This window comes from Nelusetta ayraudi, unplaced genomic scaffold, assembly GCF_046127955.1.
Source record: "Nelusetta ayraudi isolate G7.1 ecotype Tasmania unplaced genomic scaffold, CSIRO-AGI_Nayr_v1 ptg000020l, whole genome shotgun sequence".
In the NCBI taxonomy this organism is placed as follows: domain Eukaryota; kingdom Metazoa; phylum Chordata; class Actinopteri; order Tetraodontiformes; family Monacanthidae; genus Nelusetta; species Nelusetta ayraudi.
The window spans coordinates 583,883-598,497 of NW_027466070.1; the positions used below are offsets into that span (position 1 = coordinate 583,883).

The 14,615-nt window shown below is 49.2% G+C and overlaps 1 long non-coding RNA gene across 1 annotated transcript; it reads left to right on the forward strand.

Annotated features, from left to right (window-relative positions):
• The first annotated feature begins 5,571 nt into the window (after nucleotides 1-5,571).
• Nucleotides 5,572-6,509, forward strand: LOC142888758 (uncharacterized). The gene is made up of 2 exons (XR_012926735.1): nucleotides 5,572-5,925; nucleotides 6,235-6,509. It is a non-coding gene; the product is annotated as an uncharacterized LOC142888758 (long non-coding RNA).
• The last annotated feature ends 8,106 nt before the right edge of the window (nucleotides 6,510-14,615 follow it).

Sequence of the window (14,615 nt, forward strand, 5' to 3'; positions counted from 1 at the left end):
TCGATCTGCACAAAGGCTCACGGGGGCCCCGGAGGAGGGCGGAGCCATGGAGAATGGATGAAAGCGAGAAGGAGGAGGAGGAGGAGGAGGAGGAGGAAGGAGAGGAGAGGCAGGAGGGAGGGAGGGTGACCCCCGACCGCCCCCCCCCCCAAACCCCCTGCCACCTCACCCACCGCCCCGGGTGAGGGCCAAATTTCATGCTGTCTGACAAGTGCAGGAAACCACCCTTAGCCTGTGAGAGTGTGTGAGTTTGTGTAACCCCCGAGTGTGTGAGTGTGTGTGTGTGTAGGGGTGGAAGTGGAAGTGTGCTGAGGGGGGTTGCGGGAGGGTGAGAGAGGCAGAGGCCAGAGTTCCTGCGTGCTGTGGAGGAAGTCGACGGCAGTCGGCGTCGGGTCGTTGTCGCCCTTTTATTCCTCCCTTCCTGCTTCTCTGGAAGGATCCGCCTCCTTCTGCTGCTGTGCGTTGCTGCTGCTGCTGCTGCTGCTGTTGTCGTTTCTCCATTCAGGCCAGCGAGCGTCGGAGACGTCATTGTGTGTATCAGAGGGCATTGTGTGTAAAATGACGCAGGCACATGTCTGCTTTGCGAGGCACACATGAACTGAAATCTCCATACAACAGCACCGTTAGCCCTCTGTTTGCAGTCTCTTGCTGAAACCAACACTTTAGCCCCAATTCCACTGGCCAAAAATCGTGGTGATGTCCCGCAACTAATCGGCATTTGGTGGCCCGGGACAACACCACCTTTTTTACCTGCCGCACTGTAGCACTTCATCATGCGCTCTCAGTGCGATGATGTCAGCGGACACGCAGCGGTGAAAGCGGAGGGGGTGCAGCTTGCGGGCGGGGGTGACACCCGGCTGGGTTTGGTGCGTGGAGACGGGACTCAATGCCGATCGCTTCCGCTAACCCTAATTTTAGTGGAGCAGAGGCTCTAGTTGGACACATTAAAAAAAGACGCACAAAAAAACAAGGTAAACCCGACTGCTGGTTCCTCATTTCCAGGAAAATAAAGGAAAAGCAAAAAGGAAGTCCAATAAACTGCGTGCTGAGCCACTTCAGCTTCAAAACAGCTCCACAAAACCTGCAAAACAACACAAGCGCACAAACCCCCCCGCCTCCCTTGACATCCAGACCATAAAATTCCCTAGAACACACTCATACACACTCACACACACACACACACACACACACACACACACACACACACACACACTGTGTTGCAAGCTGAGCAACAGGAACCTGAAGGTCTCTGGGCCCTGGCCAATGGGGAGCCGCTTTCCTGTAGCAGACAAACAAACTCCCACGCTCGCCACGTGCGATGCCTGAAAAGAGACGTTCACAGAGTTTACGTCTTGGCTTCGAGCTCCGTCCTCGCTCGTCGTTTTTCTTGTTCTCTCCCCCCCCACTCCCCCCACCCACGCTGCTTCGAAGGGAAAACGTGACACGGTGTCGCAATGCCACATGGACAGTTACATTCGACCGTTACATGAAATAAAAAGAACAAAAAAACAAAAGCAACAATGCAGAGACTATTTCCAGGTGGACGTGTTTAAAGGTCATGGAGGGGGCGGCTCTAAAGTCCTTTGTGTTCATTAAATGGAACATGCATTTTATTGTGCAGCTAAGGAGAGACAGAGAGAGAGAGAGAGAGAGAGAGAGAGAGAGAGAGAGAGAGAGAGAGAGAGCACTCCTGTCTAATTATAGTCACACCAGCAGAGTGAAAAGCTGGACGCCCCTCACTGCCACCCACCGCCACTCAGGTGTGGGTTGGAAAAACAACAACAGCAACAACAACGTTGGTCCTTATTGTTGTTGAGTCCCTGCTGCTCCTGCTGCTGCCTCCGACCTCCAATTGACCCGCCCCTTTTCCGAAGGGAAGTGGCGTGGGTTCATGTGACCAGCTCGGCACGGAGGTGCGACGGCAAACACGCGGCCGACAGCTGTGAAGCCACGTTTACCTTGTGAAACTGCTGCGAGAAGTGAATTGAATGCACAATAATCCGTGGGTGCCAAAAAAAAAAAAAAAAAAAAAAAAGCGTCCGTCCACGCTGTGGAACTCACACCCCGCTGCGATCTGCCGGAGTCCGAAAGGAATTTTGCACCGTGCGCTTATTTGCTTGCTGCCGACTTCCTGTCGTCGGTGGGACTTGACCATGGCATCAGATCACATCCTGGTGCCAACGGCAGCAAGACGCATCATCCGCAGCCTCTCGGGTTCACCAGGTGTTATGTCAGGGTCCACGTCCAGATTGAAGCGATCGCAAGCTTTTGCACGCTCCCTTTAACTTCCGTGTGTTTGTAGCCGAGTCCCTGATGTCTCTCCTCTCTCTCCGCTTATCTTCACACGTAAAAAGGAATGATAATAAAAATAAGGTTTTCATGATTGGGACGCCCTTTATCTCATTTAGATTTCGACACTTGCGTTAGCCAGAGGAGCTGCGCGCCGACCGCGCGTTGAACTCTGGTTGACTTCTCGTCTTACAGCTCCGTGCAAGACAAAAAAAAGAAAGACAAGCCGTATCAAAAAACACTCCCATTGTCTGGTGGCAGCGAATGTCTGTTGCCTTCCACCTTTAGGGGAAAAAAAACAGCATCAAAGCTGCCCGGCGTGCACTGTCTCTAAGCGGCCGGCTGTCTGTGCTGTGTGGCGGCTAGGTCTGCAGAGCAGCGCTGCGCTAACCTCCGCTCACATGCAAACAAGAGGCTGGCTGACCTCAACTTGATCCCTCTGTCTGGGGCTGCAGCAAACCCCCCTCACCACCACCTTTTTTCTTTTGTAGCCGCCAACCTGAGAGGAAGTGGCCAAACGTGGGAGGAGGAGAGAGGGAGTGAGAGGGAGAGAGGGAGTGAGGGGAGGTAAATCCAGAGGCAATCCACCCGTTTACAGCCCCTCATTTAGACACCAGGAACACGGCAACAGTGCAAGATTGCAGCACCGGCCACATGATTTCTGACCTGGAAGCAGATGTCGCTCGCCTCCCTCTCTCCCTCCTTCCCTCCTCCTGCCCACCCCCTCCACCCTGGTGTTAGTCTTTTAGAGGTGGCGCCACCGCAGTGGTTGCGACTGCGTGGGAGCGATGCCTTTGTGGTAGCGAAGGTTTTGTTTCCGTTTTCTCAATCATAAATAAGAGAAAAGGTAATTTAGCGGTTCTTCACATTTTTACAAAAATGAACCCAGGTGAAAACGCTGCATCCCAGGAACTTTGCCGCATAGGAAAGCCGGTGGAAATTCCAGCATTTTCTTAAAGTGGAAATTTTAAAGCATAGTGAAAATGCTGTGGCTTGATTCAAACCTAAGATAATCCGAATTGGGAATCTGAATTAGCCCAGCAGAAAGTCCCGTTTTAACCTCCAGGTCTTTGAAAAGTGGGGAGGGAAAATCAATCAGATCTTATTCAACATTTGAGAACTTTGTCTTCGTCTCTAAAAGCCGCTGGAAAGCACTTGTTTGGATGAAACTTTTGCCAGATTTAAGCAAGCCAATCAGATCGGCCGTCACTTCAGCCCTCACTTCCTTCGCTGCTCTCCCCTCTGGCCAGCCTGAACCAGCCGGCACCAGTAAGGCCAATGCCGGGGAAGTGCTCGGGTCAATGAAAGCCGACAGCCAATCAAAGGAGGTGGAGGCGGTTCAACCGCTGCCGCCGCTGCCACGCTAGCCTGCTGTCCCCTCACTGATTAGGGCAGCGATGCTGTCCAGCTAATGAAGCGGCCACAGCAGATGGTCGGCTGGCTGGCAGAGGAGATCTGCGGGTGGAGCGGGGGGGCGGCTTCAAAGAGCTGAGGAGTGTGGCAACGCGAGGAGGAGTGTGGAAGAGTGTGGACGCGCGAGTAGGTGGAGGAGTGAGGGGAGCGTGGAGAGAAGAGTGAGGAGGTGTGGGGGGAATGTAGCGGAGTGTGGAGGAGTAAGGAGGAGTGAAGAGTGCGGAAGAGTGAGGATCAGGGGGCAGTGAAGACGAGTGGAGGAGTGGGGAGGAGTGACGAGGAAAGTGAAGGAGTGACAAGGAGAATTGCAGATGAGTGTGCAGAAGTGTGGAGTGAGGACGACTGAGGAGTGAGGAGGTGTGAGGATGATTGACGAGGGCTGTGGAGGAGTGAGGAGAAGTGTGGAGGAGTGAGGTGGAGTGAGGTGTGTGGTGGATTAAGGAGGAGTGTGGACAAGTGTGGAGGAGTGAGGAGGAGTGAGGTGGAGTGAGGAGGAGTGAGGAGGAGTGTGGTGGAGTGTGGAGGAGTGTGGTGGAGTGTGGAGGAATGAGAAGGAGTGTGTGAGGTGGAGTGTGGAGGAATGAGGAGTGAGGAGGAGTGTGGTGGAGTGTGGTGGAGTGTGGAGGAGTGAGGAGGAGTGTGGTGGAGTGTGGAGGAGTGAGGAGGAGTGAGGAGGAGTGTGGTGGAGTGAGGTGGAGTGTGGAGGAGTGAGGAGGAGTGTGGTGGAGTGAGGTGGAGTGTGGAGGAGTGAGGAGGAGTGTGGTGGAGTGTGGTGGAGTGTGGAGGAGTGAGGAGGAGTGAGGTGGAGTGTGGAGGAGTGAGGAGGAGTGTGGTGGAGTGTGGAGGAGTGAGGAGGAGTGAGGAGGAGTGTGGTGGAGTGAGGTGGAGTGTGGAGGAGTGAGGAGGAGTGTGGTGGAATGAGGTGGAGTGTGGAGGAGTGTGGTGGAGTGAGGTGGAGTGAGGAGGAGTGAGGAGGAGTGAGGTGGAGTGTGGAGGAGTGAGGTGGAGTGTGGAGGAGTGAGGAGGAGTGTGGTGGAGTGTGGAGGAGTGAGGAGGAGTGGTGCCGAGGCAGAACTCTGCAGTTTTATTTCCCCAGAAGAATGTTTGTGCAGCCTGGGTTATTTAGTCTGCTCAGAGAACACCGAGGGTTCAGACATCGAGGCCAATTTGCTGTTATTATCTGCTGTTGGCTGATGTGTGCAGCTGCCGTGTTTCAGAAGATAAAACACGAGGTTGCTGAGGTTTATGGGACCTCGGAACTCGCAAATTGACTTTTCCTCTGTTTGGCCGGACTGAACTGCAAACACTGAGTTCCTGCTTCACTCTGCATTCCTCCGTTGGTTTGACACCTGGACGTGATGGCAGCCAACCAGGAGGCCAAGTCCAGACAGGTGGCACCTCCGCCTCCAGATTTATGTTCAGGCAATTTAGAAACAGCTTTTTCCAGCAGGCACAACGGTGGACATTCTACACCGAAACACAAAAGTTTCATACACACAAACTTGTTGAGGGACTCAAGACGTCCTTGAGGAGAGCCTGCAGGGCTTCTGCCTTTATCCTCCTTTATCCACCTCTGCTCGTCTCAAACGCTTTTTTTAAAAACAGTGCATTTTTTGGATACACAGTCAGCAGGCTGTAGGTGCAGGTGAGCACAGTCCAAAAAAAAAAAAAGACAGAATGAGAGCAGATTCCTGTCTGTTACAACACATCCGGTCCAGTCACACACACACACACACACACACACACACACACACACACACACACACACACACACACACACACACACACAAGTCAGGTGTCAGTGAATGCTGCAGCAAGAAGGAAGGAGGCAGTGCGAGATCAAAGCCGTGAATCGGACCTTGATGTGAGAGTATTCACATTCCACTTCTGGCTGATTTAAATCCCGAAAGGTTTGTTTCTCTTCTAACTGGTTTTCTCCACTCTCACCTCACGGCAGATGATTTCTCAAGCAAAATAACACAAGGGGGACGTCGAACGTGTTCGCAGGTGGGACACGGAGGTTTCCGGTGAGATGCAGTCTTGTCAAAAAAAAAGGGAAGCTGAGCCAAACTAACTGTTGTGTAATAAATACTCGCACAACCACATCGATTTTTGCACTGTCTTGACGAAGGTGCCGCAGATGTAAACACGATCCCGGATGTTATCCAACACCCTCCTTAACCTTACTCATCCTTCCTCTCACAGGAAGTTTACCAGATCTGTGTAAGTGTGACTAACACATACACACACACACACACACACACACACACACTAGCAGCCACACTCTAATGCAGCCACTTAGCTTAAAATGCACTCTGCTTCAGCCACTTCCTCCTCTCCCTTCCTGACACACACACACACACACACACACACACACACACACACACACACACACACACGCGCATGCACGCGTGCGGGCCCCTGAGGGCCGGTCCTGTTGCTGAGGTTGTGGTGGTCCTGAGGGAGCACCAGCCGCCTCTCCCTCGACCTCCTCCTGCATTATTGACAGCCCCGCCCCCTCCGTGTCAACAGGAACTTCCTGTCCTGCCTGCCTACCTGGGCCACCGATACGCTAAAGCACCTGTTGTGCCAGCACACGCCAGTAACCCGAGAGTCAAGACAGCCCAGTTAAGAGGAGCCGCCACATCCGCTGCGCTGGAGCAGGGCGATCTGGACGACGTGAACGGGTTGTGTAACCCCGTGGTGGTGGTGGTGGTGGGGGGGGGGTGCGGGGGGGGGACGTGACACGGACGGAACAAACAGTAATTGGTTGCGTGTCTCTTTTGTGAGCTGAAGGTAGAGCCAGCGGGGCCGTCACAAAAGGCAGAGGCCAGCTCGATTGTTTGGGATTCCCAGTTGGCTGAATGATCTGAATAAGAAAAGTTCTTAGATGTATACATAGACAGACAGACAGACAGACAGACAGATAGACAGGTTTATATGACAGCATGGGGGTAGGATTTAATAAGCTTTTGCTTACTCCTCCTGCTCCTTTTTTGATCTTGTAGAATTTTTTTTTAACAGTGGCTTATATCCTTCATGATTGACCTGTGTAATGTATGACCTACATTTTTCAAAAATAAACAGTTATTCATTCAATTATTCATTCATTCATTCATCCATTCATACATAAAAAGTTTTGATGAGACACTTGGACACAGGCAGAGAAACTCTATTGGTGCCACATAGGGAGATTTCACTGCTGCAACACTTCACATACCGTTGAGGCCCACTTAAACTATTAAACTGGATGGTTTGTGTTGCAAAAATGACACAAAATATTTTGTTCTCATGTGAAAACAATTCCTTTCTCTTTTTTTTAAAAAAAAAAACAACGTATTTTTGCTTCAGTAACTAAAAACAAAAACTCTGAGAAAGCATAAAAACTTTTTTTCTTTGAATTTCTTTTGAACATTTCCATTTTCATACGATTTCCATTCCATATGATGGAAACCCAGAAATTGCATCGTAAGTCAACATTTTCATAAGTTTCTCTGGATGGGACCCAATACGTGAGGAAAAAAGATTATTATTATTATTATTTTTTAAAGTAAAACAGTTTCTCAGCCACTGAATAAAACAACAACAAATAAACAAAACAAAAAATTCAGGTAAGCAGCAGCGGAAGAAAAATGAGCCTTCTGCCTCAGTGATGGGGGGGGGGGGGGGGAGAGAGTGCTTGTGTGTGTGTCCACATCTGTTTCCTCCTCAGGGGACTGAGAGCCGACGTCTCATTTTCCAGATCAATAAGAGGACACGCCCAGCAGTTAATGCAGCGGATGTTTACCGCGTCTTCATCAAAGAGTCGACACCGTCGGCCTCCGTCCGGGACGGCAGCCAGGCCGCTGAGAGGTGTGTGTGTGTGTGTGTGTGTGTGTGTGTGTGTGTGTGTGTCCACTTTTTTTTTTGGCCCCGCCTCTGAAGGCGTCATGTGAGCAGACCTCAGCTCGAGTCGCTTCCTGCCACCTCCGGCTGTCAATACATGGATTTCTGTTGCGGACGTTCACCGGCGTTGGTACTTGGTTCCGTGATGGGAGATTTCTCTCCTCCACCCATCCAACCCCTCCTCCCGCTCGGACCGTCATGGGACGTAGGGAGGAAGCCAAATTTAACCGCAGCACTTCACATGACTGCTCAACAAACGCGGCCATTCAGGAACCAGTCTGTATTAAGCAACACACGTGTCACTGTGCGAGAGCGTTGAGAATGAGAATCTTTTATTTTTCTTTAAAGAAATGCGTGAGAAAAAAAAAAAACCAAGAGAGGAGTGTACGTTGGTCTAATTTCCAAGTTGCAGAGCAGGAATTTTCCTCTTCTATTGGATTTATTGCTGCACAATGCAGCCGAGCCAATCTCGTTGGTGCCACCAAGCACAAACGACTCGTAGGCTAGCAGAAAAGCACCAGGCTAACGGTGCGCTAAAAGACAGTGGGCAGGCATAGAAAGGTTAGCACTCAACACATCTGGTTGATGTGATGTGATTGTGTTGTACAAAGTCAAATGAAAAATTAAAGACGATAAAAGTGCATTTATTAATTGACCAAGAGGAAAGAGTTTTCACTCTTTGTGTGACGTCGCACTTTTTCTGATTCCCAAATCTGAAAGAAAAACGAGCAAAAACAAACAAACAAAGAAACGACATGATTTTCCACCACGTGGATCTACTTCAAAAAGCACTAAAACACATCAATCGGCTCAACCTGACCAAACACGAAAGACAGGTAATTGTTTTTTTGAGGACAGGCAACTTCTTTCTCACATGCTGTGGTTTCTAATTGAGACGTCCAAAAATAAAGAGACGGCTGACATTTGGGAACTTCCCCTTTCATTCCGGAAGGTGAAGTTTCTCCCATGACTTGGCAGCATCAAAGGTCCCATTTCATGATTTGATTTTCCCATCTTTGCTTTTCCTCTCGGACTCAAATGGCGCAGCGTTGTACATTTAGCCCTCTGTTTACAGCCCCTGCAGCTGGAGCTCTGGGTTTTAGCTTCATGCTAACAGCGTGTTTTGGGAGATGACACCCAGGGAGCTTGTTTATCTTATTTTATTCATTCACTAACCTGGGAGAGAGGAATGGGTGCCCTTGTGACATTGCAGAGGACTGATTTCAAGCAGACACCATCTGTATTATTGAACAACACTTTCGTAAACCAGTGGGTCACAAACTAAAGTGCTTTCCCCCCCTTCTAAGCAGATTAGCTTCTACTTGTTGCCATGTGGTGGTAAGTAAGTTCAAAGGTTACTCAGCTCTTAACTCTAGGATGAGCCTATAATCTGCTGCTAATCAGAGTGTGTGTGTGTGTGCGCGCGTGTGCGTGCGTGTGTATGAGAGGGCTCCGCCTTCCGATCCGCGTGCGACCTCTTGAACTTCCTGTCAGGATGAGCTCAAACTGCCGGTTGTTTACCAGGATGCACAGGAATTTTTACAGCCTGGAAGCTGCGCTAGGAATTCCACAAGTGGCCCCGCTCTAAAACGGGGGCAGGTCCGGGGGGGGGGGGGGGGCCCGAGGGGCCAACGCGGTGTGACCCCTGGGGGGGGGGGCTCGCAGGTCAGGTAAATAAAGCTACCCAGGAGTGGCCCGTTGGTTTTGCTCCTCGTTGGCTTTCATGACCGGCTCACATCGGCAGAGTTGTGGATGAGGCGGCTTTAGGTTTCCGAATATCCGAACCGCGAAAATACGTCAGAATGAATAAACAAACGTTGTGTGGTTGTGCAGATGCGTCGGTCCCACTTTAGCAAGAATATGTGGCACCTCAGAGCTAATAAGTAGGTCATGATGTCCGCATCCATGACGTCACGGAGGCTACCTGGCCTCTGACCTCTCCCGACTTAGTGACAACTCACCCCAGCCAAATGAGTGCAGCAGGTTCCACAAAACCATCTGTTCTGGCACGAGGCTGTAAACAGAGGGCTAAGCAGGCTGTTTGCACCGAGCCGGTGAACTCGTGCCGGGCGTCTGGGCTGGCGCCGGCCATGGAAAAACCACATGAAGACGGCAATGATCCGAGGACATTTCGCAGGGAAGGATCGTTGACTTGAAGCATCCGACTCGGTCGTCTTTCACTCCGAAGGCTAAAGTTTGAGGCCGTAAATCTGCCCCCCCGCCCCCGCCCTCGCCAGGGTCGTCCAGCTTGCTCGCTTCCGAAAACCAGCAGGGACGAGTCCTAGTTTGACAGCTCGGGCGTCCGTCCTTCAGGGCCGTAACGTTAACCTGCAGGCCGTCCCGCCGCCTGAAAATAGTCCCGTCGTAAATCAGCAGAGGGATTCTGTTGCTCCAGTGACTGAAACCAGCACATTCTCTTCCGGTGGATTCCTCCGGTCACACCGAAAGCCGCTCCTCGCCCTCCGGCGTAATAAAGGCAGCGCGCGGCCGGGCCGGCTGCGGTGTTTCCCCTGAGCCTCCTCCGCTGGTGTAATTACAGTGTTAGTACACTGCGCGGACGTACGTGCACATCAGAGTCGGGAAAAACAGACGGCGGGAGAGAAAAGCAGCAATTCCGAAGGCGGAAAGGCTGAATCGCACACGTACGCACGCACGCGCACGCACACATACACGCAGGGCCAGGTGAGTCACTTCCTTCATAATATGCCTGCCGTCCGCATCGTCATACAGTCGTGATTCCACAAATCCCTCCTGTGACACCAAGCGGAAACTTTGGCCAGCCGGGGAGATTTACACTGAAGCTGAAACACCGAAACAGCAACAAAAAAATAAGTTAATAATAACACATCACGTCAGTGTCTCTTTCTCTTTTTTAATATATGTATAAAAGCTGTAATTAAGACACAACTTAAAAGACAAGTATAAAAACTGGAATTTAACCTTGTATTTTTATCACACTGGAGGGAAAAAAAAAAAAAAAAAAAAGCTGCAGCTGAATGACTTGTTGTAGACGCTGAGGTTAAACTGGACGTATTCAGAAGGAAAGGAAAGACCCGCGACCGCCGAAGCCGAAGCAAGCTGAAGCAAGCTGAAGCTTTATAATTCAATTCCGGCTGATGATGATTCTTCCCGCCATACCCTGTTCTCTCTCTCTCTCTCTCTCTCTCTCTCGTGTTCGGCGAACCCGCCCGCGCCGCATCACGTTGGGAATCGTCTGTCCGCGCCGCATTGGACCTTACACGTGGAGGAGAAACGTGCACCTCGGACGGGCCGTCCAGAGCAGGCGAGTCGGAACATATTTAATTAAGAGGCAATTATGTCGTCGGCGCAGCGTGCTAACGCATCCATTACACGCCGAGGACGCCGGCCCGTTGGACGCCCGTCGGAAGGCCCGAGGAACCTCGCGCATGATCTCATCCGGCACTCGCTCGTGCATAATTCATCCCGCCGGCGCAGCGGTGAGGTCAGTTCTGCAGCGTTTTGCTCCCTCAACTGGTCGGAAGGAGAGAATCATGGCTCATGGTTCTTTAATGACCCGGGGCTTTTTGTTCCGTGGCGACACACTGGGTTGGCTGCGGGTGTGTGTGTGTGTGTGTGTGTGTGTGTGTGTGTGTGTGTGTGAGCGGGTCACAACGGCTGAACACTCCAGCAGCGTTGACGCACCTGAAGTCGGCGGTAAGACTCGGAAATGACTCGGTCCGCCTGTTGTCAGACTCGCTAATCCGAGTCGACTCAAGACGACGGATGTTCGCTGCTTCCTGCCGTCGACGTCGAGCAATTTGAAGACAATTAGTGGCTTGGAGCTTCTTGCCGGCTTCCTGTTGCATCATACCAGTTCACCCCCCCCCCCCCCCCCTCCACGACACCCCCCCGCCTGCCGCTAACACTTGTAATTATCTGCTCTGTCCAATCGTGACTCTTCTTCTCGCGCAGGGGAAGAGAAAAACAAAGACAAACTGGGACTTGCGGTGCATTTTGGTCTCAAAGGTTTTTGGGGAGAGGATTGAGAATGAAACACAGCAGAAAAATGAATAAACTGTGTGGCTACGAGGTAATTAACCCCCGGTAGTGGCTGTCAGCAGGGCCTGTCAGTTTTGGGCCCAGTGACTAAAGTTTACACCAGAAGCAGTCTTGCAGGATTACTGACACAAAACTCCCCAAAACAAGATGCTTAGCCCTCTGTTTGCAGCCTCCTATTAAAACAACGACTTAGCATCCTGACAGAGTGTTAGTAAGATGTTCTCATTTCATGGCATTATATATCAATTGATGGTATTTAAACTAAATTGTCTTTAATTAATCTAATTAATCTAATTCTTTACTCTATGAGTGATTTCAGTCCACTCCCCCTGAGGCCTGTCAACAGGTGTCTTAGCGCTTATGAAACCCTATGACACCTGAGTGCCACTGTGCCGGCGCTCACGTCGGCACCTGACCTTTGCATTTGCTATGAAGGGAAGCCGCGACCTTGGCACGCAAAAAACAAAACCAAAAAAACCAAAACCAAAACTCTTGCACGCAGCAAAAGCGTATCCAGCTATCTCTAGTTTTACGACACCTGATGTGTTCATGTTTACGATCTGAGACAGCAAAACATGCCGACTGTTGCGTTACATCATTGACCGTAAGTGTTGTTGGGATTACGCCATAAAAGTAATCCAACTACTGATTTCACCTTTAAAAAGTAATCTAATTACTTATTTTACTGCTTTGTTTCATAAGTAATCAATTACTAATTACTTTCGTTTGAAAAAGATAAAGTTGCATTCACGGCTGCGTCATCAATCTGCGACATCGTTGTTTTTGGTTGTTTTTTTTTAAAAGACATTTTTAGCTTGCAAAATATTTCAGAAAAGTAATGGAATCGTTACTTGATAAAATAATTATGGTATAATTAGCATTTTTCTTCCAGAGTAATCCCATTACATTACTCTGTTAATTAAAAAAAAGTAGTTTAAATACAGTAGTGGATTACTTAGTCATAGATTACTCGCCAACACTATTGACCTGCGTGTATTTACCAGGGTGCAGTGCCTGCAGTGCGCCTATCTTAAGCCAGGGCTTAGAAAATGAGAGCATGATGTTTGTGAAATATGGATGAGGGAGTTGAATAAATGAGCGGCGTCCATGCAGAGAACAAAGCACAACAAGCTCGTCTCAGGCTCGTCCTCGCTCTGCCCCCCCACGCCTCCTCATTCTCCAATCTTACCGCCGCCGCTCTGAAGTCATGGACGCATATTCAGAGGCATGACACAGTCGTCCATCGCCGGCTCACAGCCTGCAGCCCGATAGCAGACACAAGCTTATGAATTCTTCATGAGGCCTCCGAGAACAAACATTACGCGACGTAATTCCTTAACGCTGCGCTTATTCTCATTGGTTTTACTTATTCAAGGCATGAATAAAATGATGTATTTTTAGAAGCGCTTGAGACTGAAGAAACACTGTTTGCATATACAGTATAGTTTTCAAAACAATAACAAGCAATGCTATTCAATACAAGTTTTTTTTTTTAATAAAAACATTTTTGATTAATGCGTCTTTACATCTTAATGATTGATGTAGCAGTATTATATTATATGCATTCAATGTTATACATCCATATACAATATTATACAGTATAAAATACTTCTGTATTATATATTTGTAATATGTTGTGAAGTTTCTAGATGACAGCATCTATTCTTGTCCGCTATATTTCCCGTAAAAGTCCCGAAAAGTTCCCTGGCAAAACAGAAGCTTGTGCAGGATTTCAAGGACTTTGCAAGAGGAGAACTTGTTTTCACACGCTTCAGCGGTACGGCCACGTGCTTTGAAGTGGCACATAGAAGGCACACACACACACACACACACACACACACACACACACACACACACCTTTGGCGCTGTTTTCACTTGGTCACTTGTAACTGTTTTGAGGGACTGGATCACGAGAACTGATCTCGAAGCATCTGTTGTACGTAGCATTAACATGCGTCTCGAGCGTGCCATTTGTGATCGCATCACCCCCCCGCCGAACCTATGCAAATGCAACATGCGTCATTTCCGTTTTTAACGACTGGGGGCAGTAAAGCGCAAAACCACGACGAGTTTTACATGACAGTGAATAAGAATCAACTTCCTGAATGAAATTTATTAGCATGCTAATAAACGAGTCTAACAAAAATGATTTGTTTCGCTTCTTGTTTGTAACTTTATAATGACGACGCCGGGGGGTGGGGCGCCGACCAAGTACGTACACGGGAGAGGTGAGTGGAGTAGGCGGTCCTTAATGTGGCCTGAGCTCGCATTCTGTTCGCACGTCCGTGACGAATGCGTTTTTATGCGATGCGACTAGCAAGAGGTGGTTTTGGTATTCGGATGACAAAATGGATTTGGACTGTTTGCACTTGGTTACTTAACGTGTTTTATGCCGATCGGAATATGAAAAACGCATGAAATGACCAAGTGCAAACAGGGCCTTTGTTACTCATCAAGTCCTGATGCCGCTGCCAAACACACCTGGAGTCTCGCTAATGAGAAGCCGAGCCTGCATCTTGCACCAGGATATAAAATTAGTGGAAAAGAACATAAAAAAGAAAGAAAGAAAATGAGTGTGTTTGTAGTGTGGAGCTGAATTAATGGTAGAAAACTTCATCCTCCTCCCAGGCCTGACAAGATTCCTGCTTACCTGAACTATCACAGACGCAGTGTGTAAGATTCAGTGACATCTAATGGCAAGAAAGCATATTGCAGGCAATGCTAACATTACACGCTTGGGTTTTTTTTTTCTTTACAAAATAAAAGCAATATTTTTGAAATTCAGTAAAGTACAACTTTGAAGTGTACGTGTTAGCATTGAAGGGTGTTTTGAGAAAAAGTGTTTCGTTTTGTGATATATTTCTATCTTGAAACGTCTGTAATAGAGCGCTCAAACGTTTCAGGGATATTTGGGACAGAGCGCTTTGTGTTTTTTTTTTTTTTTTTTCTTCAAAACTAGTTCTTATTGTTGCGCTATTCAGGTTTCGCGTACTTCCAAGGGTAATGGA